The 27,978-nt window shown below is 39.0% G+C and overlaps 1 long non-coding RNA gene across 1 annotated transcript; it reads right to left on the bottom strand.

Annotated features, from left to right (window-relative positions):
• Positions 1-8: 8 nt before the first annotated feature.
• On the bottom strand, positions 9-27,978 carry LOC116790536. The gene is made up of 5 exons (XR_004358392.1): positions 25,975-27,978; positions 20,501-20,597; positions 19,874-19,924; positions 19,327-19,407; positions 9-659 (listed from the first exon to the last, which is right to left on the bottom strand). It is a non-coding gene; the product is annotated as an uncharacterized LOC116790536 (long non-coding RNA).

Raw genomic sequence — 27,978 nt, 5'->3', positions numbered from 1 at the left:
CCCTGAACTCTGCATGGAATCCATGTGGCTTTGTGACTGTCAGCTAAGACTGGCCATAGCCAACTTGGGTATTAGCTTATAAAAAAAAAGCTGAATTTATCCATCTGTAAAATTTACAAATCTTTTTATTTATGTACATATAATTCTGTAAAAAGAAATAAACACTTCTGAAACACAGACCCTTTGAAGACAAATTTGAACCCCCTCTAAGTAAATCTGCTGCTGCTTTTTGCCCACTCATTAAACTGGTTTAAAAAAAAAAAATAGAAAACCAGAGTGCCAAAAACTTGCATAAAACTGATTAAAACTTGTAAGCCCTATGTGCACCAGGTGTCAAATCTAGATGCAATGTGCCTTATGTTACCACCTGTGCTCATCTTATTCTGGCCAAAAAAATATCCTGTGCAGATGTGCAGGAGGAAGAGGAGGAAGGTAACGGTGCTTCAGAGTAGGGGGGGAAAGGGGCAGCTTTGGCTGAGGCTTTCACAGCAAGGCTGCAGTCAAGGAGCATTGAGCTGCACAGCAGAGGGTGGCCAGGTCTGTGTGCACAGATCTCTGCAGATGTGGACACCAAGGAAATGCTTTTTGCCAGCTCAGTGTCTCTGTGTGCTGCTGCTGATCCATCTGCACATGGTGGGACGTGCCAGCTGCAGTATTTCCTGTGATTGATAAGAGGATCAGTTAGGCAGAGTCTTTCAGAGTTATCATAATCACCACATTTATGAGCTGATCCTGACATTTCGTTTTCTTTCCACTTTTCTCCTTTCCGCTGCAGAAGTAGCTGAAGAATTCTGATGAGATGGGAGTGACAGTAATTAAAGCCTTATCTGCCCCCAGTGGGTAAAGTTCAAACCCAAATGAGAGGGGTTTGGATAGAGAAGGAATAAATTTCATTGGTGATCCTGGTTTCTCAGTTTCTGTGGAGCACCAGGTCCACCAGGGGAGTGCTGCTTGCTCCATGAATACCTGGTGCTTCTTCTGCATCATCCCAAAATTCATTAAAACTAAGGATGAGACCCTGGAAGATTTTTCTTAGACCTGCTGCATTATTTCCTGTATAGGAAACATGTCATTTACATCACTTTCATTCAGATGAGAGAGGTTCTCAGCAACATTTCCCCACAGTGACCTGCATCACCCTCTACAGCTCTTTGGAAGGTAGGGCATCCAAGCCAGGGGGAGAGAGACACTTTGAGCATTTGCAAGACTTTGTTATTCAAAACACAGTTTGAAAATGGCTCTAGGAATTTAATTAGAAACTTCCATTAGGAGATTAGATGACTAGAACAAAGAAAACCAGTGAAAAGGCTTCTTATTAAAACCAGTAGCACTGCAGAATATTGATAATATAACAAAGGAATGAGTGGATATGCATAGCAAATTATTAAAGGTTACAGATAAATGTCCAAAAGTTGCTTAGTTTCTGGTTATCCCAGTACATACAGAAGCCACTGAGACAAGATGACATATGGTCCCTGCCCCTGCAGAACTCAGGGGTTGAGGAAAGCCAGAGGTGTTTGAGCACAAAGCTCAGCAGTGCTGTGTGTTACTTGTTTGCATCTTTCCAGCTCTAGTGTGTAAATGAAGCACGAACAAACACACACAAGTCCACAGGTTGCAGCAGGGATTTTAGCTCCAGAGATCAGTAAATGTAAACTCCTCTGATAAAGAATCATGCCTGGAAAAAGGTGAATTTATGCCTGGAAAAGGACTGGAGCAAGAAGAGTCTCACAGTGCTGTGATGCTGCAGAATCCCTAAATACCATTACTGGGCAATATCAGCTCAGATGAGTCTAATTTCAGCCAAAAAAACTATCTGGGAAGAATCCTTGGTGGGCTGGGAATAAAAAAAAAAAAATCAATAAAATACTTAAGGTCAAACTTGGACATAATTTGAATAAGTTCACCTTTCTAGGACTCAGATGAGTTGTTGCCATTTGTGGTAAATACTTAGAATTTACTTACAACAGTTCTACTGTTTCCATCCAAGACTGGTTCATATTCACAGTAACCATTCAACCACAAGTTCCTGTGGTTCTGCACTCTAGAACCATCTGACCTGTGCCCAGTTTTATAGTTTATACAGCTCGGAGTCAAGCCTTATTTAAATCATTCTTTATGATACAGTCTGGCCCACTTTTGAATCCACACTTCAGATTTTCAAGACTCAGCCAAGAGCAGTCAATGTGTTTGTAGCACGTATGGAACAAATGCCTGGGGTGCAAAACATCTTCCTTTTCAAATCCTCAGTGTCAGATTTTCCCAGCCATCAAGTGTGAGACTGTTGGTGATGTCTGCACAACAATACAATCCTGAGCTTGCCCAGGGCCCCTCACCATGTTGCTGTAGGTGTGTTGCTGTCAGTACCCTGGTTAGGTCATGCAGAGTTTGATCAGATATCTTGGAGTGATACTTCAGAAAATATAGAGTGATGAACTGTAATTTTCAAAACTGTCTTGCTTACCGACTGTATCCAGAGTCCATTTCTATGAACACTGACAAATATGCACTCTATTACTCCTTGAGAAAAAACTCTTGAAGTAATTAAGACAAAACCAGTACATGATTAGCCACACACTGCCTATCTCAGCCCTTAGCCTTCCCAGAACCAAAGATCCTCCCATCTTTCCCACATTCCAGTAGACTCCAGTGATCCAGCACCAACTGCCTTGTACCTCATTGCACTGCTGTAAGAGACCCTCCTTAAGGACACTAATGTGCCTTCAGACAAAGAGCTCTGCAGTGCCCTCAGGATTAGTTGCCAACCAGGTGACACTGCCAGCCTGCCAAGGGGGATGCAAAGCAGCACAGGCAGGAGCTGCCCATGGCAGCAAGTGGCCAATTTTCGTCTGCGGAAAAGGGAGTAAACCCATAAATCAGCACACAAAGATTTACAGGGACAAGTTCCCTCTTTGTTAGTACAAGACAGAATTTTAATGGTTACCAGTTACTAAAAGGTTAAAAAATTTGAATATTTCCAAGAAAAAGTAAGGGTATTAGAAGATGAACAGATAGCTAGATGGATGACTGTAAAATACTAGAAAATTGCTGATTGCTTTGCTAAAGGGCAGAGGCAAATTACAATCATTGTCTTTTGTTCTTGTGAACCCAAGGCTTTTTTTTTTTTTTTGTAGTGAAGTTATTTTAAAATGAACTATACAAGAAACTGTGGTGTCCTAGGAAAAAGAGAATATTATCCAGGATATTTAAATGGGTCACGAAACCAACCTGAAGCAATGCGAAACACCCCAACATGTTTGTGCATTTCACAGGCTTCCCAGAGTCTGGAAAAAACTGGAAGACATGTCTTTTTAGCAGTATTACAGTATCTTAAGGTCAATGATATGGTGAACACAAGCTTCCTCCCTTGGAATACAGAAAGGAAATTGTACAGCTACTGCAAGACAAAACCTTGTCTAGTTCAGTAATACAAAGATTAAAAAATCAACTCTTGTACAGTTCTTGCTGGTAAAACTAGAAGGGATTACCTGCTTAGAAAAGCAAGGAATAGGGAGGAGAAGTATGTAATGGTGGCAGAACAGCTCGAAAACAGATCTTGTTTGGTACTTATAATGTTTCCATAATAATTATTACTATTCTGCTGAAGCAAACCAACCCCTCAAATCCAAACATCACAAGCCCTTCACCTTTTCAAAAGCCTGTGATGGTTCCCTAAAAAAATCCTTCCGTTGTACTGTGACTATTCCTGTCAGAAACTTGGGAGGAGAAACAAACTTTATGTCTGAAGAAAATTTCAGCCCCCTCCAGGCTATGAGGCTGTTACACAGGAAGAGGACAGTTGCCTCAGCTGGATGCCCACAGCAGTTGTTAGTGTCTCACCCTAGCAGCAATCTGGACTAGAACACCTTTTTATTTCATTACATCCTCGTTTTGTCAAGAGGAATGATTGAATCATTGATGACAATGATCTCATGAAGGAGTACAGTAATTCATGGGACCACCAGCCCCTTCTGGCCGGGGCTGAGAGCTCCCCTCGTTTGTGAGGCTCAGCAAAGGAAGGCTGACCTGGCAGCAGCAGTGGGGAGAGCCAGGGCAGCAGCCTGGGAAGGCTCTCCTGGCACCATTCCCAGGGATGACAGTCACTGGCAGCCTGCTCCAGAATCCAGGGGTCACCCTGGAGACAGCTGGAAGTCAGCAGCTTTGGAGATCTCTCCGGCCCTTTTCTCCTTTAGGCAAGAGTTCCTTGGAACTTCCCTCAAAATAACTCTAGTATTCCCCCTACCACACAATATCTGCTTTAAACTTATGTTTATATGGTAATATTTAAATTATAAAGCACTAGCCTTTCACCTTTAGGTTCCTGACTGGATTCAAACCCTTCTCCTGTGGGAAATGAGTTTGGTGGCCTAAGCTGAGTCTCGAGTAGACAAAAGTCCTTATCTCTAAACTCCAAACATAATTCAGCACAACATGGCATGATTGGAAGTCCCTGCTCAGGAAAAGACAAGGAATGAGCTTGTGTCAAAAGTAAATTACCTAAGTAATCAAATCAATACTGAATTCAAAGTGGAAATATCAAAATTATCAGGTGGTGCTGCGGAGGCTACAAAATTGCTGTTTAGCACAATGTTTTCCAGCTATATTCGAAATGAGAAATGTCATTTAGAGCAGATAAACTACAAAAAATGAGGTCAAAGCTGCAAAGAAGCATAAGCTGAGAACCTTAATAAATTAAAAAATTTCCTTGAATAGCACCTTATCTCCCTAGGAAGAACACAGACAGTCTGGAACTGTGCACCTTCCCTACTCCCAAGTACGACAACCACGATCTTCATCTCAGATACTTTCAAAGATGGCTGAGCATGGGGTAGAAATATCATCTAGAGTTGAGTCCTTAGCAAATTTGATGAGCTTAAAATTGGACATTGCACGTCTAAAATACCTACAGATGAACTACTGTATCTTTATGTTAAAAGAAATTCAGGAAAACACAGAAAGGTACAGTTCTGCTCTCGGGTTGGAGGGGATAAAAAGGTGTAACAGGCTATGAACCTCCTCAGCTGATGATGAAAAAAGCAAAACAAAGTAGATCTTCCCCGTGTTGTGATACTTAAACCACCTCCTGGTCAAGTTAACATGACATTAGATGTTCACTCCATCCCTGGGTGCTTGCTTTCTAGTCTCTACCCTTTACTCACCACAAAATGGATGACATTTATGTTTCAGAATTGTCCAACTTTGAATTACTGATCATAAAAATATCAGTTATTCTTTGAAGGATTGTTTGAGCACTCTTTTTTTTTTTTTTAATCAGCATTACTGTTTAGTGCAAGGTACACAAGGGGTTGAGTGGGGGAGCGATGGTGGCAAGAAATCAAACCTGGCTGAAGAGCTAAGAGTTTGCAATACCCTACCCATACAAACAAGCTTCTATCGCAGTTATAGACAGCAGAAATAAAAGGGAGCTTTTTGGCTCACAGCTATAAAAAAAAAATTATCATAGTGATGAAGTTCCTCAGCCATCAACAGAGCTGTGATAACGCTGTTTGATGATGATTTTCCCATGAATGTTAAACAGCCGCCACTGCGGAGGAAAAGGAGCTTATCTGCACCTAATACTGATCTCTAATTCCTGCCCTTCTTGAACCATCCATTTTCTAACAGCATTAACTGGCAAATTTACATCCCATCTTAATGCTGCTAAAGAGGACAGGAGATGAAGAGTAAATGACAGCAGTGTAATGAGGATGGCTTTTTTCTCCTTTCTCTTTAATGGCTGAAGATTTACACAATTGTCTGTAAGCTTATATAGAGAGCTTACCTGAACCTTTTGCCAGCATGGATTCAACTTACAGGAGCTTTTGTTAGCTAAATACACATAAATATTTTTAAGGAGGTTTAATATTGTGACTTCAAAGAAAGCCAAAAGACAGGATGAGAAAAAATATTTTTTAGCATTTTGATTATGGATAAAAATTGCTAATATTTCTTTCTTAAGTAGATGCAGTTGTATTTCCAAAATACGAAAATCAGATTTTAACAAAAATTCTTTTTCCACTAAAAAACACTCGTCTTTTTTCTATCATGTGGAAAAAAAATAATTTTTTTTCCAGTTACAGAATTTTAGCGAAGAATTATCTCCAAAACTCAGAAATCAATGGTTATCCAAACCCATTATGTAGAGCTGTGTTTCATATGTCACCCACAATATGGATTGCTTTCTGATCATGTCTCTTCCATTGGAATAGAAGGCACTACCCTGCATGGCAGAAAGGAGGGTGAGAAAGGAATGTTCTAATGTAGGGAACCACAGCAACAATACTGGGTCAGATTCAGTCAAAGTATTTTTATAGATCCAAATGATAATTCCAGTGGAAATGAGAACCAGTTCAAGATGTGTTGTTGATATTCAAAAGGCTCTTGGTCTGACTCAGGCTTTTGCTCAGATACAGAAGACTAAATTTAATTAGCAAGAAATTGTTTTAAGATAACCCTTTTTTTCCCCATTCTTAATTTACTCCATATATATTATTTCTCCAGGGTGTGTAAGAAAGACTGGGGTTAAAAGGGAAAACACAAAATATTGCTTAGAAATACAAGGGTGGAGGCTTCAGATCCCATTCCATGAGTGTAACCCAGGGCAGCAAAGGTGTCTGAAAGCAATGCAAGACAGGGGCACTGCTGTTTCTCAAAGGCTTTTGTTATAATCTATTTATTCTAATCTTCAGAATTTTCAGTGTTTGTTTAATACACATTGTCACTATTTCCATGTCAGGCATGCCTCAAGTATTTAATATGTACAAGATAAATAAGTATCTGTGCATGCACGCAGATCTACACACAGATACACATAACTAAGTTTAGTATTGCATCAATTGTATGTAACAAACATGTACATCCAGCATAATAAAACAAAAAAAAATCATTTTTATTCTTTCAGAACCACTGGCATACACTTGTTCTCCCTTTCTCAGTGTAAGACTGTAAATGTACCTTGAGAAGAGCTTGTCAGCAGTGTCATTGCTCAGCTCAGGGAGGCTCAGGAGCTCTGACCCATTGTTGTGCCAGAACTGAGAGCAGGAGCAGTCCCAGCCCAGGCACTGTTGCTGTGCTCACTGTGGGGACAGATATTCCCGGGAGCACATGCATCTCAGAACACAAACTTTCTTCACACTGAGAATAATATTTGGCAGCTTGTCTAAAACATGCTTGTCTAAGGCTCCAGGGCCTACATTTTCAAAGGTGTGAAGGTTTCTAAACTGCTTTACTACCTCTGATTACTTTGGCATTTATTTTGAGGACTTTAGAACCTGATGTAGGTAGAACCCAAGACATCCAACACAAAACGCACAGGATTGATTACTGAATGATATATTTTGTCATTAGCCATAAATGAAAATTTGGGTATCTGTCTTCTGTTCCTCTACATTAATGTCTTGGTCCCAAGAGGGTGATAAAGTAAGCTAGTTTCTAATCTGTCACTACTGTCCAAAAAATGTAAACAATTTGAGCTCCAAGTCAATCTAGTCAGCCCTCAGCTCCAGCCAATTGACCATAACTTTCTTCTAACCTTTTGAAGACACTTTAATTACCTGCTATAAATAGATCTCAGTGAGTGAAATAAAAGCAATACATACACAGAATAGGTAAGAGGTTCATCTGAGTGCTTCTGGTTATTGACCAATTCTGATTACAAACCAGATTTTTTTTTCAAATAATTAACAGTTTTAAGTAGTAGTTTGCTATGGCCCAACACTACTTAAATTCCAGAGTCACTAAGGGAGTTGTCACATAGAATTCTCCACAGAAGAAGCAGAGAAGTCTGCATTTTGTGATGTACAGATCAAACCAATTTCAGAGGCTGGGAAGGTCTGTATAATCCTGTTTGGGTTTTGATATTCCTTTGAGCATCATCCAAGCCTTCACTACAGTTGGCTTTTTTTGACAGATAGAAGTGTCCTGTCACAGACTTGTTTGCCTCTTCCAAATAGGTCCCAAATGGAACCACTTTTCCCACCTTTCAAATATGAAATCACCACATGCCTATTAATCCAGCTATCTCCATGACATATTAGTACTCTCCAATCTAACTTTCCGGGCAGCCCATCCTTCTACATGGCATAAAACTTCCTGAAATAACAAGGGCACAAAGGAAGAGGCCTAAGCTCAGAAGGAAATGAGAATCTTGATAGATACCAGGATATAGATGTAGAGGGCACTGGAAAAGAATCTAGGAAAACCAACTGCCATTCATGTCTCACTATCTCTTCAAGGCTGGAATCACAAAAGTGTCTCACTACAGCTAGGTGAGAATTTTTTACAAAATGCTATTTCCAGGAAAAATAGCTTTTTTCATAAGAATCAAAATGTTATGATTTTCTTATAGAACCAGAATATATCCATCAGGCAGAAACTCCCTTTGAATAATTGGAGGAGGTTTGGGGTTTATTTTGTTTTTAAATAAACTGATTCATTTAAAACATCTGAATTACACTTCCCATAAATCACTGCAGTATATTATGCTAAAAACCTCAGTTCAGTGTTAAACTGCATCATAGAAAACATTTGTTTGGTCTAGTAAAGTAAAATGGAACATTTTAACATTTTTAAATTGTTTATATTGTTTATATTACACTGAAATATCAGTGTGATATAATGAACCTAGGAGCATCAAAACTTCAGCATGGCAGACATTTCTGGTTTGAGGCAATTCCTCCACCCATGCACACAAACTTAGATCCAAAATAAAATTGGTTTAAAGTTGGGTGAATGGCAAGAAGGCCAAAACAGAGGTCAGCATGGCAGTGTTCCCAATGACCAATTTTCGGTTTGCTTCCCACTATAAATAAATTGTATGAAAGAAAGAAAACTAGTGAAGCAACTGTACATGTCCACCTACAGTGCACATTTGAAATGAGATTCAAAGATGAAATACAATCAAAATATCACAAAATTTCACTGTCTTCTCATGTTGCAGCATGTACCATCAGAATGGCTGCTGGAAATGCAGAATGCCAAGGGGAGGAAAACTCTACCTTGCTATAAACTGCAGGTGTTTTTGTGTGCATATAAAGCAAACATTTTAGCATAACAGGACATGGTAAAGACAGACCTTGAACTGTACTTCAAAATATTCTCTCCTGGGCTGCATGTTTGGGAAGAGTGAGGACAAGTTAAAAATGGAGGGAAAAAATACAGTCAGAAATAGAGAAAAAGTAGACACACCCTTACAACAACTAAAAACCCAAAAAAAGCTTTAAATGCCATCCAAATTGCTTGAATACATCGTGAAGCTCCATATCCTGTTAACACTAAGCCTTACAGAGAGATATGGGAAATGTGATGTAGCATAACTCTGCATTTAATCAAGGTGAATCGCTCTCTGATGATTATCAAGTGAGGATGGATTTCTTGCTCCACTCTCTGTCCTTACACGCGGAGAAAGATACTGTGACAGATAACATCTAAAACCATAATAAGAAAAAGAGATTATGTTAACTCTTGCTTAAGAAGTTTCTTTGTACTAGGGAAACAAACAAATTGAAGGCTTTAAAAATCAAAGGGCAATTTAATGTTGCAGTTCTACACAAAAACAAAAGGACTAATAAAGAGCTGCCTCCCCTTGTTGCAGGTGGATCACAGAACTCTCACTGCTTCCAACATGTCAGCAGTGACTTCCTACTACCACCACCTTATACCAGCCCTGGGAATATATGACTGACCAGCTTTATCTTCAGAACTGGGTTATACACTGTCTATATTTATTATTGTACCTGATAGAAGAAACATGCACTGTGACTATTATTGCTAGAAGAAAACATTCAACATATCTGCTTAAGCAAGGTCTGTTATTTATTTGTGGTGTTTGTGCCCTACCACCTATCTGGAACACCAAGCCAGAGATCCCTCCCAGACTGCAATGGCACTAGATTGTATAAGAGAAATGGATTTTATTTGGCAGAAAAAAATAAGCTAAATATAGAACGAACAGTCTGCATCAAAGAGCCCTAAATCAGGAATCAGAACCATAAAAATGCCAATATGCTTGACTGAACTGAAAATTGCTTCTCACATAAAGGCTGTTCTGGGGAATGTCTGAAGCTATAATATTGAGAAAGCCATGAACAACTGGATTCTGCTGTAGTAAGAAACGTTTCCGACTACAATGCAGCCAGGAAGGGATTTGCAGGTGAGAGATAACAGTGACTGTCCCATGGTCCACAAAACTCTGCAAGGACATTGCAAGATTACCCTGCACAAAGTGTGCAGTTCATCTCAGGTATCGCCCTGATCTTTGTCTCTCTTTCCTTCCCACACCCTGGCTCAGACATGAGGATGTGGATATCCAGAAGGTTCAGTACCATCAGCTTCACTGTTTGTCATTTGATACAGCCTTAGTATGCCCTAGAAATCTTCATAATCCTCATATGGCCACCCTTCTACAGTGTGTTAAGATATCTGCTCCACCTTATCTTGCAAACTGAGGTATTAATTTCAGTCAATGTGACTTGGAAATAGAAGAAAAAGAAGACAGAGGGATTTGTGCTGAAGAGTGACTTTATACCTAACCACTCAATCCTGGGCATCCAGACATGGTCAAATGGATGGAAGCTGTAAGCAGGAAGCACAACAAAAGATTGGAGCAAATATTAACCAGTCTCAGTTAATTTTTTACACAAAAAACCCACAGTGTTTTGCTTGTAGCTGCAAACCTACATTCATTTTTGTGAATGTGTCAAATTATGATGCTTATAATGGAGTATCGTGAATTCAGCCTCTGCAAAATATCACCAATGGCATTTTTAGTGGTCCAGTTTGAAAATGTGACCCTTAGAGACTTGATGAATAAAATTAGTCAACTCTGTAACTTTAAAATAGCTCTTTTCTAATTAAAGTGTGATGAAGCTTTCAGCCTATCTAGCTAGGGATGCAGAGTGCACAAGCAAACCAATTAGAGATAGTGGCAAAAACAAAATGGTGTCACAAAAAGATTTACCACATCAGTCCCTCCAGTAGCTGCACCATTTCTGCTGATAAAGGTGAAACAACAGCTACTGCTGCAGCTGAGGCTGAAGCTAATGTTAAGCTGACAAATCAACTTTTAGAGTCTTGGGAGATTCAGCAGAGCTATCAAGAGGCACAAAGGCTACTAATGCTTATGTCATACTTCTCAACTCTCACATTTTACCCAGGAGACACCAGATTTTTTTGGCTTAAAAATTTTTTGATTTTTGTATTCTCTTGGGCAAAAAATCAAAGAGGCCCATTAATTCAATGAGAATTTCACATATCTTACTGTTTGATTTTTTTTTTCCACAAGACTCACACTGTTTGAGGTTGAGAAGTATGCTCTACTTTGATAATGACACCCTGAAGGATAGCACTGGTAGAAGGATGAACTTACAACTAAATCCCAGCTGCTGCCATTCAGTGCAAACATTCAGGACATGTCAGTGCTTGAATTCAGGTGGTGAGACCAGCAGGTGTGACTGCACTGCCCTTCTGGGAAGTGTACACAGCAAGACACAAATTCCCCTGGTGTTTGAACCCACACAGCACAGGGAAAAGAACAGACTGGTCTGACTCCTGCGAGCCAGGATAGAGCCAGTAATGATCTGTCAGACATGTGCATGCCTCGTGCTAATCTGGTTCACCACTTCTTAGAGGACGTGATTACATGCTTACTTGAACAAATCTCCCTGCCTGTCTAGTGTGAGCATTAGTAGCAACGGGAAGAAACAAACAGATATGATGCTACTAAAAGAAAAAGCAATGATTTTTATGACAGACTTTCCTTATGTTGTTCCAGTATCTCATATCTCACAGTACTGGGGGGGGGGTGAAAATAACTTTCTGCAAAAATTGAAGTTCTAGACAAAAGCCAAAAGCAAAGGAAGGTTAGGGGATGGAACAAGGTCTCGTGAGTAAAGTAATTCTCATGTTAGGCTCTAATTATGTTCCAAAAACCCCAAGAATACAGCTCTATTGTGGCCAAAAGTACATGTGTTTGGGCACCTGAGGGCAGAATTACTAGATCTTCTGCAAACCGTGTGTTACCAAAACAACCCAGCGTACTCTGCACTTACATTCAATGATATTCCATGTGGCAGAATCTCAGTAGTGTAAGATGAGTGGTAAAGATCTGGGAAAAGTCCATGGCTCACACTTTAAAGATCTATATCCAGCTTCAAACAAATCTGTTCTCCTTTGCTTCAGTTACAGATAATTTTGTAAAGAAACAATAAGTGCCTAGTAAATATATGTTATTCAGAATTTAAGGTGAACTATAAATTGAAATACAGATGCCAATTTTCAATATCCTAGTGTAGTTCTGGGATGATTCTGCAAAGTTCAGATTTGAAAACTAATTCAAACTGTATGTGTGGCTCTTCAAAGCCATAGATTTATTTCAAGCTCAAGTGAAACATTATTATTATGAAGAAATAGTAATTAAAAGACTAAGTTAGCCAGAGGAATTGGGAAAAAATGTAAGACAAAGCCTAATTTTAAGATGTAGGTAAATATGGTAGAATGATGTCTAGTTAATTACATGCAGGAGAATAGAAATAATATGAGTTAGGTGCATGACATTATTGAAGGTAATAACATCCAGTAATACATCATAGATTATATGAGATAAGTTGAAGAAGAGTAGACTCTTTTCAGGTGCAATCAGAAAAGGTTACAAGGAAGTAACCACCCTATAGTTTACCATCTATGGATGTGACATGAGAACTGGCCTTGCTTTAGAGAATAGCACAGGGGTGTGGTTGAAATCCTGTAGAATTGCCACCCAGTTTTTTGGAGGGGGCAGAACAAAAATTGTCAGAAGATTTTCTGACTCATTGGATTAGCAATACTTGCAAAGAGTGGTGAAAACACCTGCATTTGGCACAAGATGATGTAATCATAGTGGGAGAGACCTTTGGAAACAGGGAACTGTATTGTGGACCTGGTGTTGGAACAGGAACTAGAGGGGGAGAGTTCCTAAACTCTTAAAGACTCAGAACAAAATGATACATTTCCCAATCCGATATTTGATTTGCAGTCTGTAAAAAATAGAGGAAAGATGTCAGAAGAAAATACTACTAAATGTCCAATAGAAATATATTTCTTATTGACTGAGGCCATTCTCCTTTCATAATGCTGATATCTGTGTTTCTGATTTTGTCTCACCTAAAACGTTTTCTAAAACCGTCATTTTGAGCAGCACGTGCAAAACACAATCTGTTTTTTCCTGGGGCCAGCGTTTCTTTCTGGGCTCTGAAAGCCCAGCCCTGATACCAATCTCCATCTCTGTGTGGCTGCTGCATTAGTGATCACACGCCATGGCCTGTCTGCTGGGCGAGATTATGGGGATACTGCAGGCAGGGGGCACGGGATCAGCCACGATGTGTACAAACTTCAAATTGCTGGCTACACCCCTGACTGAAGTCTACATAAATTATGTCCACCACGTTCCCATCATTTATTTCTTTTGTCATTCCTTCAAAGAACTCGGTCATATTCTGTCTGACAGGATTTATTCTTGGTAAAACCATTGCTGATCTTCTTTTAATAACCCTTTCTCCGATAAATACCCGGTGCTTTCATCCCTAATGATTGATTCTCGTATCTTAACTTTCAGCAATATATCTGAGGATAGCTATTGAAAAGCAAGTTTCATCTGCCAAGGCAAGTATAAAGATGAACTCAGGTGGCTCTCTGCTTAAATGTCTATGTATCTATTTATCATCTGTTAAGGTACAAACAGCTCATCATTACAACAACAACCACTGAAGATGAAAACGGGATCCTTCACTCAGTCAGCTCTAAAGCAGGAATCAAGTGTCTGGAAATAACAGTTTAACTTTTTTTGAACATGAAAAGGAAAAAGAAACCCTTCATCACAGACATTTTTTTCTGTCAGAAAACCATTTCCCACCCTGTCCCTCAATACATCCCTACTACAGCTAACACATACATACTGAAAAAGGTGACTAGATTGTTCTAACACAGAATCCCAACTTTTATAGTTTCAAGGTCCAGAAGACACTTGTTTAACTTTTTTGATTGGTGAGATTTTATGATAAAACAGCAGGCAATAATTGAGGCTGCCATATATTCTAGTATTCGTGTTCCTTTAGTTACTGACAGTTTTATTTCCTCCTTTTTTAAAACACAGAGAAGCAAACCCTGTTGTCTGCCCCTGCTGATGCAGGTTTGCTGCCTGTGCCCACTCTAGAACTCGCTGATGCAGTTCCATGTCAGCGTTTTGTCGCTCTCACTGTTGCACTGAGGAAAAACTTCAGTTACTCTGGAACTCGGCTGCTGAAATTTTGACTGACACCATGCATGAAAATCACATTACCCTGGTTGTGAAAAACCTTCTCTGGCTACCTGTAAAGTACAGGATTATGTGTAAAGTCCTAGTTATTAACTTACAAGTCCTTAAATTGACTTGGGTTTGAATACCTCAGAGACATTCTGGAACCATACATCCCCAGTCGTTTTCTTTGGTCTCAGTCAATTGGATTAGTTCTTTTTGGCTGAAGACATTGAGCTACAGGGCATTTTTAGTGTTTGCTCGCTCCTCATGGAATTCATTAACCATGGAGGTCAGACTGGCTGACTCTTTAACATGCTCTAAATCTGAACTTAAGGTACACATTTTCAGATTGCTTATTAGGAAGTGTAAGAGTTATATGGTTCCCTCTGTTAGGTTGCTATAGTCTTTTCAAATAGGAACAGAACCTTGAGTGTCAGTATTTGAGAGCCAGAATTAGTGTTGTCTCAGGGTTATTTTTGCTCTATGCACTGCAAGAAAAAAAATCAATTTTTAGCATTGCAACTTTTCCCAATAACTTTGTAAGGATCTGCAGAGAAGAGACGTGGCAGATGGAAACCCAGTGCTTAGACAGGACATTCCTACTTCTAAAGCACGGTTGACAATATGATCTAGATCAATATTTCCAGGAAGCACAGCAGACAAAATAGAGAGCAACCATCTTTTTAAGTTTTTTTTTTAAGTGTTTCGTGCAAATACTATGAGCATTTGCTTTTAAGATATTTATAACTTTTCCTTTCTTCCTTTTCTCATCAGCACACACCCAGAGAAGCTTCCTTGGTTTTAGCTGGTCTGCACCACAGTAAATGAGCACTGAATTCAGCCATTAGATCAAATTAAGCTCTGATCTAAATAATTAATAAGACTAGATCAGATAATATTTTTACTGTAATAACAGGCATTGTTATGAATGCCTGTGTGGTGTGATGATACTTTCATTCCACAGTGGTACTGCAGGTGGACAAATTCCAAATTATAAAAGCAGAACAAACTTAAAAGGTTGACTAACAAGAGTCTAAAGGGATTTGATTTGACCCTTCCCCTGTGTCCTGGGGATAAATCAGCTGCTATGGAGAGGGTGATGCAATCAAAAGAGGGAGGCATGGATGCAGTTAATCCACGAACGTGCTCCCTATATTGGTATAGCACATATAAAGAACAATTCCCTATCAGCAGTGTATGAATAACTGTGTCTTGAGCTTGCATGCCAACAGTTATGTGTGGATGTCATCACTTTAAAAAATAAAAGCTGTTTCTATAGACATGCAAGACAGATTGGTGAATTTGCCTGGTTTAAATTAGGCTGAGTGGTTCATGATGGTGCAAGGAGAGGAAAGATATTTTAATAAAACCAGCCAAATCAAACCTTCCCTGCCCAATCGACTTTTCACAGAACAGGTTGACAGGGTATTAAAAGCTGTTCCATTGCATTCTGCATGTGAAAAGGGTGCCTAGCATCTAGATTTAATAGAGCCCTAAATAGCTATAGATAATTTATTCTAGTTATAGCTTTAAGTTCTGTTTTTCAGAGAATATGAGTCTTACAAAAATGGTTTCCATGCAAATCAAAACCAGCTGAAAGCTTGCCAAGGCCAAGATGTAATTTAAGATGGCATTTAAGCTGCTCTGTCTTTTCTGTCTCTAGAGATATCATCATAAAATAAAAGAATTCATCAGGTAATGTTTTCTTCATTATTCAACTGCACAATTCTGAAGTGAAAAAGATAATTAGACATACAGTGCTGTCGACACATAGTTTATTAGGAGATTCTGATTAATTAGCTATGGTAAAAGGTTTTTATATAGTCATAATTAATTTATATTTCAAGAAAAAAGGCAAACAGACAGTACACAGATTTTAATATTACTTTCCTCTGACAAATTTATCAAAGTAATTCTGAAGTTCTGTTGAACCTACTGCACTTCATTGTTGCTTTATAAAGTGGAAACAGACATCTAACAGCACAACTAATGCTGGCTTCCCTGGGAGTCATCTTAACACCCTCACATCAGTTTGAAAAATTCATCTTTTTCTCTGCTGAACCAGCAAGTGAAACAACTGTGAACTGCTCACCAAGACACATCCTGGTCTGAAATACATAGAATAAGCAATGCAAAATTTGGATGTAACACACAAGTTGCCTTCTAAATTCTCGTATTTCCTTCTACCCAATTGACCTGATCTACAGTAGGACTGAGGGCAAAAGCTGATTATTCTATGCTTCCTTTACTTTTGCATATTGTGGATTATCTAAAAGAGCTGGACATATTCTCTCCATGCATTGTCATGGTATCTCCAGACTTGTGCTCACACTCAAACCCAACCTCCCTTCACAGACCTCTCAGAGGATACACTTTGATTTAGGCTTTGGTCAGCACAGGAATGAGCCAACTGCTGCAGCAGGCAAGGGGAAGGATGAGACAAACTCAAGCAAATTCAAGCACAAAGAAGAAATGCAACTTGGTCAAACCATTTGGTACAGAAAAAACCCTCACTGATCCTTGAGATGATTTTTGAACTGCATCATTGTGTATTCAGGTTTATTAGCCATAGCACCTCTGTTCTAGGATATAAAGTTCCATTTTTTGTGAAACAAACCATTATGAATTCCTGTTTGGATATGAGGCTAGATGTAAAAGCACACATTCCATCACCAGTACTGATCAAGTGACTGCAGGTCACTTATTCTGAGAGAGACTTAAAGGTAAAGTCTTCTCTTGGGGCCTTCATCAACAACCACTGGAGACAGCAGGAGTCTCTCCAATATAATTTGGCTTAATCTTTTAAAAATGCTCAGGTGGCACTTCAGCTATGGGTAGAAACAGAAAGACTGACACAAACCTTCTCTTGTTTCAGTAAAAACCTTAGGGATAAAAAGTAGCTGAAAACTAAACTGCAAGATTCCAGGTAATGTCCATTCCATTTCTGGTTAAGCTTATTTAATGCAGTACATTACTCAGAATGATTTGGAGCTATAAAAAAGGTTACAATAGTGAAGATTCCTGAATAAATAATTCTCAATTAAGTGTTAGCACCTAATTATATTAACTTATAGTAATTACTGATTCAATTATGAAATTGAAGATTAACCTGAAAATGCAGACTGGCTAATTTATTTTTATGATAGCTATACACCAATAGCACATGTAGTTGGGCTTCTCTAGGCACAAGCAAGGTAAGGGTTATTTTAACACTCTTTTAGATTGTCCTGCCACACTTGAAGAATATCTGACTGGAATACACACTGAATTGTGTCTGACACAATGTTCTATTCATTATTCTATAGTCTCATGTATCCTGCACAGAAGTAAGGGAAGAAATAGGCCTTGCTATTTATCATCTCTGTTTATGGTTGGGGGTTTTTTCAGTCAAAATTTGCATAGGACATTTCATGTCTTATACTTACTTTTATAGTAACTACAAGAAGAAAACATATTTCCTAATACACTTGTGTTTGAGTTTTATCTTGGGAACAAGAAAGTTTGAGAATGCTTTATGGTTCAAATTTGGATAGAGGGGAGAATGGGGTCAATTGTCACTCTAAATGACATCAGTTAAGTATTTAAGGAAAGCTTTTGATGTTCAGAACAGTGAGGAGTAAGATGAAGATGACAGAGTAAAGCTTCCTTTGGGTCAGAGAAGATGGACTAGATGAACTACTTAAGCTCCTTCCAGACTGTAGATTTTATGGAAGTGTGTAAAATAAGACTTTTGGTGTTCTGATCTCTCATGTAATCTCATGATTACATTTTTTCTTTCCATACTGGGTGTGACTAAGCAAAGAGTTTTGCCACATATTCGTACTTTAAAATCACACGATTAAAAAAAGAATAGCAGCATGCCTTGGAACCTTAACCAGGTGATTTCTCCCAATCCCAGTTTTCAGTGATGATTTACTTAATGTGCATGTTACAATAAACATCATGATTCTCAACTGCAGAGCTAACAAGCTGTATTTGTGAGTCGTGCATGTGGCATATGGAAGAGGTAACAAAGCAGCAAAGATTACTTCACGTGGACAGATTATGTATTATTTGTTAGTGTGTCACTTCCAGGGCTCTTTCTTTTCCAAGTGAAAGTATAAAAAACATGTGATTAGCTCTGACGCTTTATGTGTTAGCTTTTACCCAGATAAATGTCAGATTTAGATAATCCTGTAGGATCTGCGCTTCAAACGCTTGGAAACATGACTCTGGAAGTTTAAGAAAATATATACATACATATTATTGAGATTAGTCCAGCAAACAGCACAGTCCTGCAATAATAATGTGTGGGGCAGATTGAGTTTATCAACCATCTCCAAACATTTCCTATGTGAATTAGTGGAAACCAAGCATATGGGAAAAGGGAGTGGATTATTCAGTAAAGATGACTAATAAATGTATCATTTCTCCCTAATCCATCTCTGTCCTAGCATGTTTTTTAAAATTTCAATCTCAAGTATATTTGTAACTTTCAGGAAGATAAAATATAGTATATATGGCTTCCAAAAGTGACTGCTGTGGATAATTTTTTTTATTCCAATTCTTGGGCTTTCACACATAGTTGACCAAAAACCAAACATAGTTGGTTTTTCCTCTACCATTCCTTTTTGCTTATATTTTTCCCATTTTAAATACCAAATATCTATATAGCACTCAATTAAAAAAAAATATCATTTTGAACGGCAATGCTGTAAAATCAAAACATTTTTCTATTGTAAGAGGAGTTTCTAAAACTGATCAACTTTTTGGTCCATCACAAACTAAATATCTGTTAATTGTCTGCCAGCCCTACAAAGTATCATATTTATTAGGCATGCCATTCTTGGGAATTGAACACTGCAGGAAAACGTTGTAACTAATCCTCAGGCATTCAAATCCTTTTCCAAAATTAATTTTGCTTTTGAATTTTGTCCTTTAAAACACAAAGTGCACTATGACACTACCTCAAAGAAAGAATTTCTTCCTTGCAGAGTATGCAGGGACACAAACAGTTTTAAGTGCACACTTACTGAGAGTTCTGCTGTATACCCAGATCTTACTTCTTTGTCACTTACCACATTGTTATACAAGAAAGTAGAAAATTTCAGACCCTGGCAATCTGTGTTTTGACTTGTTTTCCTCCTCAGGTTGTCAAACTGCAAAACCACAAAGAATGTAAAGTCAATTTTAAAAAAGAAGTAAAATTTTTTGTAAAATCTCATTTGTATTTTGAAGAAAGTCCAATTGTTTCATCTTTGTACATAAACCTGTCACTACCCAACACAATGTAGGTAAGTGATATAGGAGCTCACTGTCTCTTTTCACTTCATGACTCAGGTACCAAATGTTTCAATTACTTTCAGTGCACACTGTATTATCTACATTCTCATAAACACTAAATATTTTAAGAGTTCTTTACTGTTAAGAAGTTGGTAAATTAAAGGCATGGAGGTATTGAAGGAGAGGCAATCAAGCTTTGCAATACAAAACAGAATTTGTCACTGGATGTGTAGAAGAAGTGTGAACAGCAAGGTTAACCCTGTACTCAAGTCCTCCCTTTCCCATTGCTGTTAAAATCTATTTCTTGCTAATGGTGAACTCACAAATGCAAAAATTGCCCACCTGTCTGCCCACTCCACACAGCTGCAGAGATCTGGCTGCTGATCCAACCATCTGCAAAATGCAGCAACCAGTTAATGAAAGAATTCAGAGCACTCTTAGAAAACGATGTTTAATTTGCCAGGTGTTGCCTGCAACTCCAAAGAGACATCCATTCTTTGGGATTCTTGATTAACAGCATTGAATTCAACTTGGGAACTTAAATGGGCAGGCCAACCAGCTTTAGTATTTCTGAGTTGCATCAAGGGCCCAACACAAACCAGCCTGGTTTAGATTCCGACACCAAAACAGACAGACTAGAAAAATCAACCTCACTGGTACCTACACCTGCAAACCTTAAAAAAAATCCACTCAGAAATCCACATCAGACAGACTTCTGCTGTTTACACACAGTTCACTATTTTCATAGAAAATATGTGACTGGGGCTTCCTGACACTTTGAGATATGTAAAACTAAATGTACTGAGAATTTGGAGTGGGAACACTAAATTTAGAATTTAGAGTACTCAGCACTGATGTAATTGGGCCCTTATCAAAACATTTATTTCCCCAGTAAAAAAAGAAACAGAGCAATGCTGTGCAGTTTTGAGCAGGAAAAAAAAGGATGAAGAAAATATACTGGGTACTTACAACACAAATGATGGGCTGTTAAGAGATAAGGGATGGTATAGATGATGTCTCCATCTTTTAAATTACATCCTTCTCTTGGAAACAAGCTCTGTGTAAACTGCAAATAGACAAGACAACACTTAATGAGAAAAGAATAGGATTCTGCTTATTCTAAGTCACACGTCTAATTTTTTAGCAATGTTACAAACCCAAAGCCTTTGGAAAATTACTACTGAAAAATGAGGTATAATAAAACTATAGTTGAAATGTGCTAAATTATGATGATCTGCCTGACACTCTCATGTAGAAGCAAGAAGAAGTATTTTCCAAAATGCATGTTGATTTACCCCCATTAATTCCTTTTTTTAAAACAAATAATCCATCCTGAAGTGTTTGTTTCCAATCTAAAGACCATTTAAGATATCAAAAGATTGCAGTCACTTAACAGTGTGTGTTCAGTAGACTCTTTCATCCCCCCAAATATACACACACCAATTACCTTACCTTTTGCACTGACTCTGCTATCCCAAAGCATCCCAATGTACTTTGCAAATATAATTAACAATATGGCCTGTCAATGTCCACTGTTGATATGCAACTGCTGGTTCTGAAACCATCAGCACTTGGCAACACTGTGTAAATGTTTAAACCAAAAGTGAAGAATTGCTTATCAGTCTAGGGGGCAAATATAACCACTGAACTTGGAATTTGATTGGGATTAAGCCCCAGGGTTTACAACCCTGCTCCTATTATTGCATTCCCATGGAACCTTGATGGTTAGCACCCTTTAGCTGTGCAATAGATAATAATGCTTAATTGAGTGACTGTATCAGAAGGAAGGGTGCTACACCATGAATAAGCCTGGGTTTGGTTTGGTTTGGTTGGGCTTTTTTTAATGAGAGAGTTCAAATATATTTTTCCAAAGTATCTATTTGGTATAGAATCATAGAATCATAGAATCAGCTGGGTTGGAAGGGACCTCTAAGATCATCCAGTCCAACCCTTGATCCAACCCCGCCGTGGTTCCCAGCCCATGGCACTGATGCCACATCCAGTCTGATCTTAAAAACCTCCAGGGACGGAGAATCCACCCCTTCCCTGGGCAGCCCATTCCAATGGCTGAGCACCCTCTCTGCAAAGAAATTCTTCCTGATATCCAACCTAAACCTCCACTGGCACAGTTGAAGACCGAGCCCTCTTGTCTTGCTGATGGTTGCCTGGGAAAAGAGACCAACCCCCCCCTGGCTCCCCCCTCCTGTCAGGGAGTTGCAGAGAGTGAGGAGGTCTCCCCTGAGCCTCCTCTTCTCCAGGCTGAGCCCCCCCAACTCCCTCAGCCTCTCCTCCCAGCACTTGTGCTCCAGTCCCTTCCCCAGCCTCGTTGCTCTCCTCTGGACCTGCTCCAGCCCCTCAATGTCCTTCCTGAGCTGAGGGCCCAGAACTGGACACAGCACTCCAGGGGTGGCCTCACCAGCCCTGAGTCCAGGGGAAGAATCACTTCCCTGGACCTGTTGGCCACACTGTTCCTGATCCAGACCAGGATCCATTGGCCTTCTTGGCCTCCTGGGCACACTCTGGCTCCTGTTCAGCTCCCTGTCAAAGTCAGAAGGAAAGCAGTTTTGGGGTGGAGGTAGGTGGGCTGGTTGCAGCAGCTACAGCATCTGGAAGCTGCTCACACTCTGTCCTGTCTGGATGTCCCCCCTTTCAAGGGGTTATCAGGCAGCAGCTCCAGGCAGTGCTCTGGGTATCAGCTGGCATATTCCTGACATGCTGCCTACAGTCAAAGGAGTTGGTTATTGTAGCTACAGACACCTGACACATTAGAAGAATCTCCAGCTGGTCACTCAGGCTGTCCCTACGGCCTGGTACCCTGGTAGCCCAACAAGGACTATCCCAGGATATATTAAAACACAGCACAAGGCAGTACAGCTAGAGTACATAATGACTTTATGGTTCATGACTTGTGCTTTATGAAACAATAAATTGTGTTTACTTCCCCTGGTTATAAAAGAGGATAGGAGAATTCCTAGGTTGTTCCAAAAATGTAAAACAGGATCAGCAGTAAAAGATGTTGAAGCAGCAGCGTTTCTCTGAGAAGCAGCCAACTTAGAAGTGGAATATGGATTAGTGTCATCAGGAGCAGCAGCAAGAGCTGCACAGGCAGTCTGATGGGGCACTTTCTTTGCACATCATTCTGAGGCTCTACAGCTGAGCCACTCAGAAAATCACAGCTGAAAAATTTTGTCCAGAACTATCAAGCAGATTTGCACCTTCTCTACACTCTGAATTTTACAGGTTACTGAATAAAGATGAACGAATATCTTATGTAGCAGGTGTAATTTCGATATTCAGAAAGGAAAAAAGTAGCTCCACTACCATAAACAGTAAAGGCATGAACTAGAGTTTGATGTGCCATGCAGGGTCTTTGCAGAAGGCTGTAATCTCTTGTCAGATGAGGAAAATAAAAGCTCTTTTTAAACAATTCAGTCAATCTCTTCTTCATATTTTTTTTTTATTTGCAAAAACGGCAGCTGGGAAGTCTCTAACGTGCTCTGATATAACAAGGGAAAACTCAATGAATTTTCTTCTTTAATGTGTCATTTTGAGATTATTTAAATACTGTCATTAATTATAAACTAACACAAAATATGCTAGAAGTCAGTCTTCCCCCCTAATTCAGAAGTAGCATTAATTTCAGTCTCTATCATTTCCTGTCTGTAGTCAACAGCCCTTCAGGGAGCTTGTGAATCTACTTCTCTTAGTTGAAACTGGCTGTCAAGTCCAAAAATTATGAAGGCATAGACTGATAGTCTGACTACCTGTATTTTCTTCAAAAATACAGAAGACCAACCAATATTTATACTTGGAGTTTTTCAAGTGGCAAAAATATTTAAGCTCCAAAAGCTCAATAATGTATTTTGTCAATTTTAGAAAATTCTGAGTTACTGTAAGCCAGATTTAGACCACCTGACCAGGTTCAGTTTCAAAAAATAGTTTACAAGTCTGGGTTTACTTTCCAAGATGTCTCAAGGCAGGCACCTGAAATTGCACATACCAGGAGTGACAGCACACTTTTGAAAACATAAGCTTCTATTTCCAAAGCACAGAAAGTTATTTTTCTTACTGACTTTCGGACACAAAAAAGCCTTCTTTATTCACCCCACATACTCAGAACCACGTGAGCAGTTTCTTTGTTCTTGTCTGGATTGAATTGTTTTTTCAAAATATCTTTATTTTGGTCACTTAAGTTTGCTCCTATATATATTTTGTGTTCTTATTAACATTCTAAAGAAGTTGAAGAATTCAAAGTAATAAGTAAGTTTTCCAACATGAATATCTATGGTATTTATCATTATAACATTAGCTTCAGAAGGCTTTCATGCTACCCAAAGAGTTGATAATTCTTTGTTTTGCAAAGACTCCTTGCCTTGACATTGAAAACTTTCTTGTGCTCTTCTACTGAAGGTGAAATAGCTCTGCCCACAATAAACACAGCTCTGCAAGATTTTAAGGTAATGATACAGTAAAACACTTTTTTGTTCACAGACTGTCCATTCCATGGTGTAACACAACCCCATGGCTTTTACTACCCAGCACACTCTAGGAGCACATGAAAAATAAGACAATTCCTGATTTTAATACAAAAGAACAACTCTAACCAGATATAGGTTATTCCTTTATGCCATCAGGAAACAAGGCAAACTTTTTATCCCCACCCTACAGATGGGAATGAGCACTGAGGGAGCAAGACCAAAAGACCTATCAAATCTATGGGTGATATCAACATCACAAGCAGAGCTTGGAACTTCTAAATCACTTCTTAGACTACTGGCCAGTGGCCCCAAATGGTGATCATGCAAATAGTCAAACTGACCATCCAGTCAAAATAACGATGCATTTAAATCAGCCAACTAGTGATTAGAATTCCAAGTTTAATTTGTATTCTGTGTGCATAATAAAATTTAGAACTACCCAAAATAGGTGTCTCATAGTAGATTGCAATGTTTAATTTCCTGACACTCCGTAGATGTTAGGGAAGGGTTACTGTGACCCCCATGTCTTTTAATATGCCCTAAAGATAAGTGAATCGAGATGAAAAAAATCCAAGAACCATAGGCAATCTCATAATCCATACTCTTTGTGCTGTTCATTTCCTAAGGACTGTTCTATGTGGGGGCAATTATCCATATTCTATTTATACTATAGCAGGAGACATCTATTTTCCAACTGCTACATTTCCCCCTCTCCAAATTGTACTCCCTCTGTTGGTATAATCAAAATGGTCATTTGTCCTTAGAGAGAAAAGTATAGTAAACATCTGAATTTATAGATTTCATCCTGTATTTTTTAGCAAAACACACCAAAAAATCAAAATAATTATTATAGACTCTTAAAAATGAATTAGGCCTTGACAGTTAGCTACCTCATTCTGTTCTAAAATTCAAGAAACTCTGAGAAAATCTCTTTTTTTATACAATCTTTTGGATGTGTCATTTGCCATTTATATTTGATGGCCTTAAGGAAAAAAAAAGTTACAAAAAGGTATTAATGCAAGTAGATAATAAAGCTGCATTCTATAAATCTATAGCAGCTTACAGTAATCATTAAAGCATGCAAAACTCTTTCATCTATTCAAAAATATGCAGTGCACAGAATGCCTGCTAAGGTGCATGACAAGTCAGAGTTAAATATATATTAATAAATGAATTAGCTTCATAAATAATAGCCATAATGACATTTTAGGAGACAATAAGTCTGAGGATTGTCAGAAAATGGTTGATGTATGAGCTTCACGTCTCAGTGATTCTTCAAAATGAATAGGCTTTGCGAGATAGTTCAGACCCACGACCAGCCTATTTCCTTGAATAATTTACTTGTTGTCAATTTGTACAGCCACATTACACATGCAAATTGTGCTGCCTGTGCAAACACCACTTGGAGATGATAAAAACAAATTTACGAAGGCTATAGAGGAAGGATTTATTTCACTTTCTCGCCCAGGTCAAGCAATACATGTATCTGACGATTGTGTGTACCCAATTTTGTTGTAATTATATCAGCAAATTATTCTTTATAATCTTATTATTTTTAGCAGTCTCCTTGTGCTTGGGATAATTAGCTTTCTTCACTCAGTGTAAAAACAATTCAACTTGCCAGCTAGGCAGGGCACAGCTCCATTATCTGTTTTGGGTTTAAATTTATTCCCTATATTCTTGGACACTTTGTGTAAATTAAAAATTTCATAGTCCCTAATACTGTACACGCTGTTCATTCAGTGATGAATTAAGGTCCCTAAACCTCTACGTTTGCTATTAGATATCTCACCCACTTTATATGTTAATCTGTGCTAATGAATTCCACAACCCCTAGCCACAGCGAGATGACTAAAATTATTACCACTTACAGAGATATGCCTTTTTCATTTAAAGTTCAATTCAAATTGCTCCCATAAACAGTCTGCCACACAAAGATACCTCCTTTAAAGAAGAGTTACTTACCTGTAAGTAGAGTTCTCGGAAGGTAGCCCTATCTTTGGATACACATTCCTCAGCCACGTGACCTCTGGTTTGTGGCAGGGGGAGTGGATCTATCCCTTGATAGTTAAGACTTTTTCCTCAAGGCACTTCATTACCTCTGCAGCTCCTGTGCCCCCGGGGTTATTTGTCCCACAGCCTGTCAACACAAGCACCCCTCACTTTTGGAAGGCCCAGGACCGGGGGAAGCGCAGAGAGGCTCCTTGGAGAGGTGGCCGTGGTGTTGGTGGAACATCTGCACAGCAGCTCTCAGGTAACTGCCTTCTTCCCTCTCCAGACCTACCTGGGAGCCTGTCATTCATGGCAAGAACAGCAAAGCCAGAGAAACGAAAACTCAGAAGGCAACACAAAACACCTGGCACGGTGTTATGTGTGTGCAGCATGACAAGAGTCACCCAGGTGTCACCTGCCCATGGTGCAGCTCCTTGCACTTCACAGAGAGCTCGGCTACACAACCAAAACTCTACTTCTCCCCAAGGAAAATCATCTAAATATTAGTTTCCTGCAATACCCTCTGCTGAGCGATTGTGTTTCAAACCAGTAGAGGGCATTGGCAGACGCAGACACTAAACAGGTTCGTTACAGGAGCTTGAAAAGTCAGCTGTTATTTACAGAGATCAAACAATAGCACACTTCAAATACAGCACAAAGTATCAAAACTAACCCTTCAAAGTTAATCAACGCAAAATATAACTAAAACGATCGAGATTCTTATAAGACTTTCCAATTATATAGACCTTTATTGCAGTACAAACACTAATTAATTTTATCTAATATCCTTGAAAAGTAGTTAAAATAGTGTTGTTTGTTTCACAAACTAAAGTAAGGAGAGGTTAAGTGCCTTGCCCTAGCTCCAGATCCGAGTGCCACGTGATGGGACTCCTAGCTTAAGAATCACTATTGTGCTTCTAAATAACACCAATTAATACACAAAGAAAAACTCACTGAGAGGTTAAGAAAACTGCTTTCTGACTCTTTTGTGTGAAAACAGTCGGATGATATTCCATTTATTGATATGGCAGAAGGGTGTTTCTCCTCTATTGCCAGAGAAATGTATCCAAGATCCCAATCCAGTATCCAGACTTCGTGTTCATCACCACAAAATTGGGACTGATGCGTTTGGATCTCTGAAATTTGTCCCATACTGGGTGAGGACCCTGACATTGGGCTGATGTGAACATTGTGGGGAATTAGGGCTGCAGGTCCCATAAAACATATCCTGTACTCAAAGTAACAAATGTAGTTGTGGCAACACGGGTCAGGTCAGAAAACACAACAGTTCCCAGCTCCCAAGGGGATGAATAAATGCTATGGAACAACAAGAAATGAACTTCATATCCTCATTGGCCTGTCATTGCTGGGATCCAGTTAAAAGTGGGTCATCTGCAACAGCTCAGTTGTTCTTTTGCCTTCTGCAAAAAACTTATTCCAAGAACCCAGAGAACCTACAGAGTTTATGCTTGGAATAGATATAGGTGATAAAAACTCTTTTCTACCTGTGAGTCACTAAAATTGAAAATATCTTCTTCATTCCTCACAGGAAGCCTGTGGTAAGAATAATAACTGAGTACAGATCTTCCAAGCTTCAATCTGGAATTTTGGACAAAAGCTCCTACTTCCTCTCTGAATACTGTGTCCTAGGGCTTTAGAGATGCCTTTTTCTAAAGAGTAGACAAAGCAACTTGCTCATGGGCTGCTGATGCTTAAAACCACAGACATTTCTTTCTGTTTCTATGGTCAGAATTTTCATCAAAATGCAAACCTCAGAGGAGCAAGGACATTGTAAATGGTGCTATGACAATATCTTCACTAAAAGTCAGGGCTGGATACTGAATTATTCAGTTTTGTACTTCTCTCAAACAAGAAAATTTAGGAACATCTGAGCAGATCTGTTTAGATCTTATATGGCAGAGTATGTGGAAAAATGCCCTCTGTAAACTTTTTAATTGAGTTTAAATGTCCATTTGA

This window comes from Chiroxiphia lanceolata, chromosome 8, assembly GCF_009829145.1.
Source record: "Chiroxiphia lanceolata isolate bChiLan1 chromosome 8, bChiLan1.pri, whole genome shotgun sequence".
Taxonomy (NCBI): Eukaryota; Metazoa; Chordata; class Aves; order Passeriformes; family Pipridae; genus Chiroxiphia; species Chiroxiphia lanceolata.
Note: the sequence above shows the minus strand (reverse complement) of the source record. Positions and strands in the feature narration are given on the sequence as shown.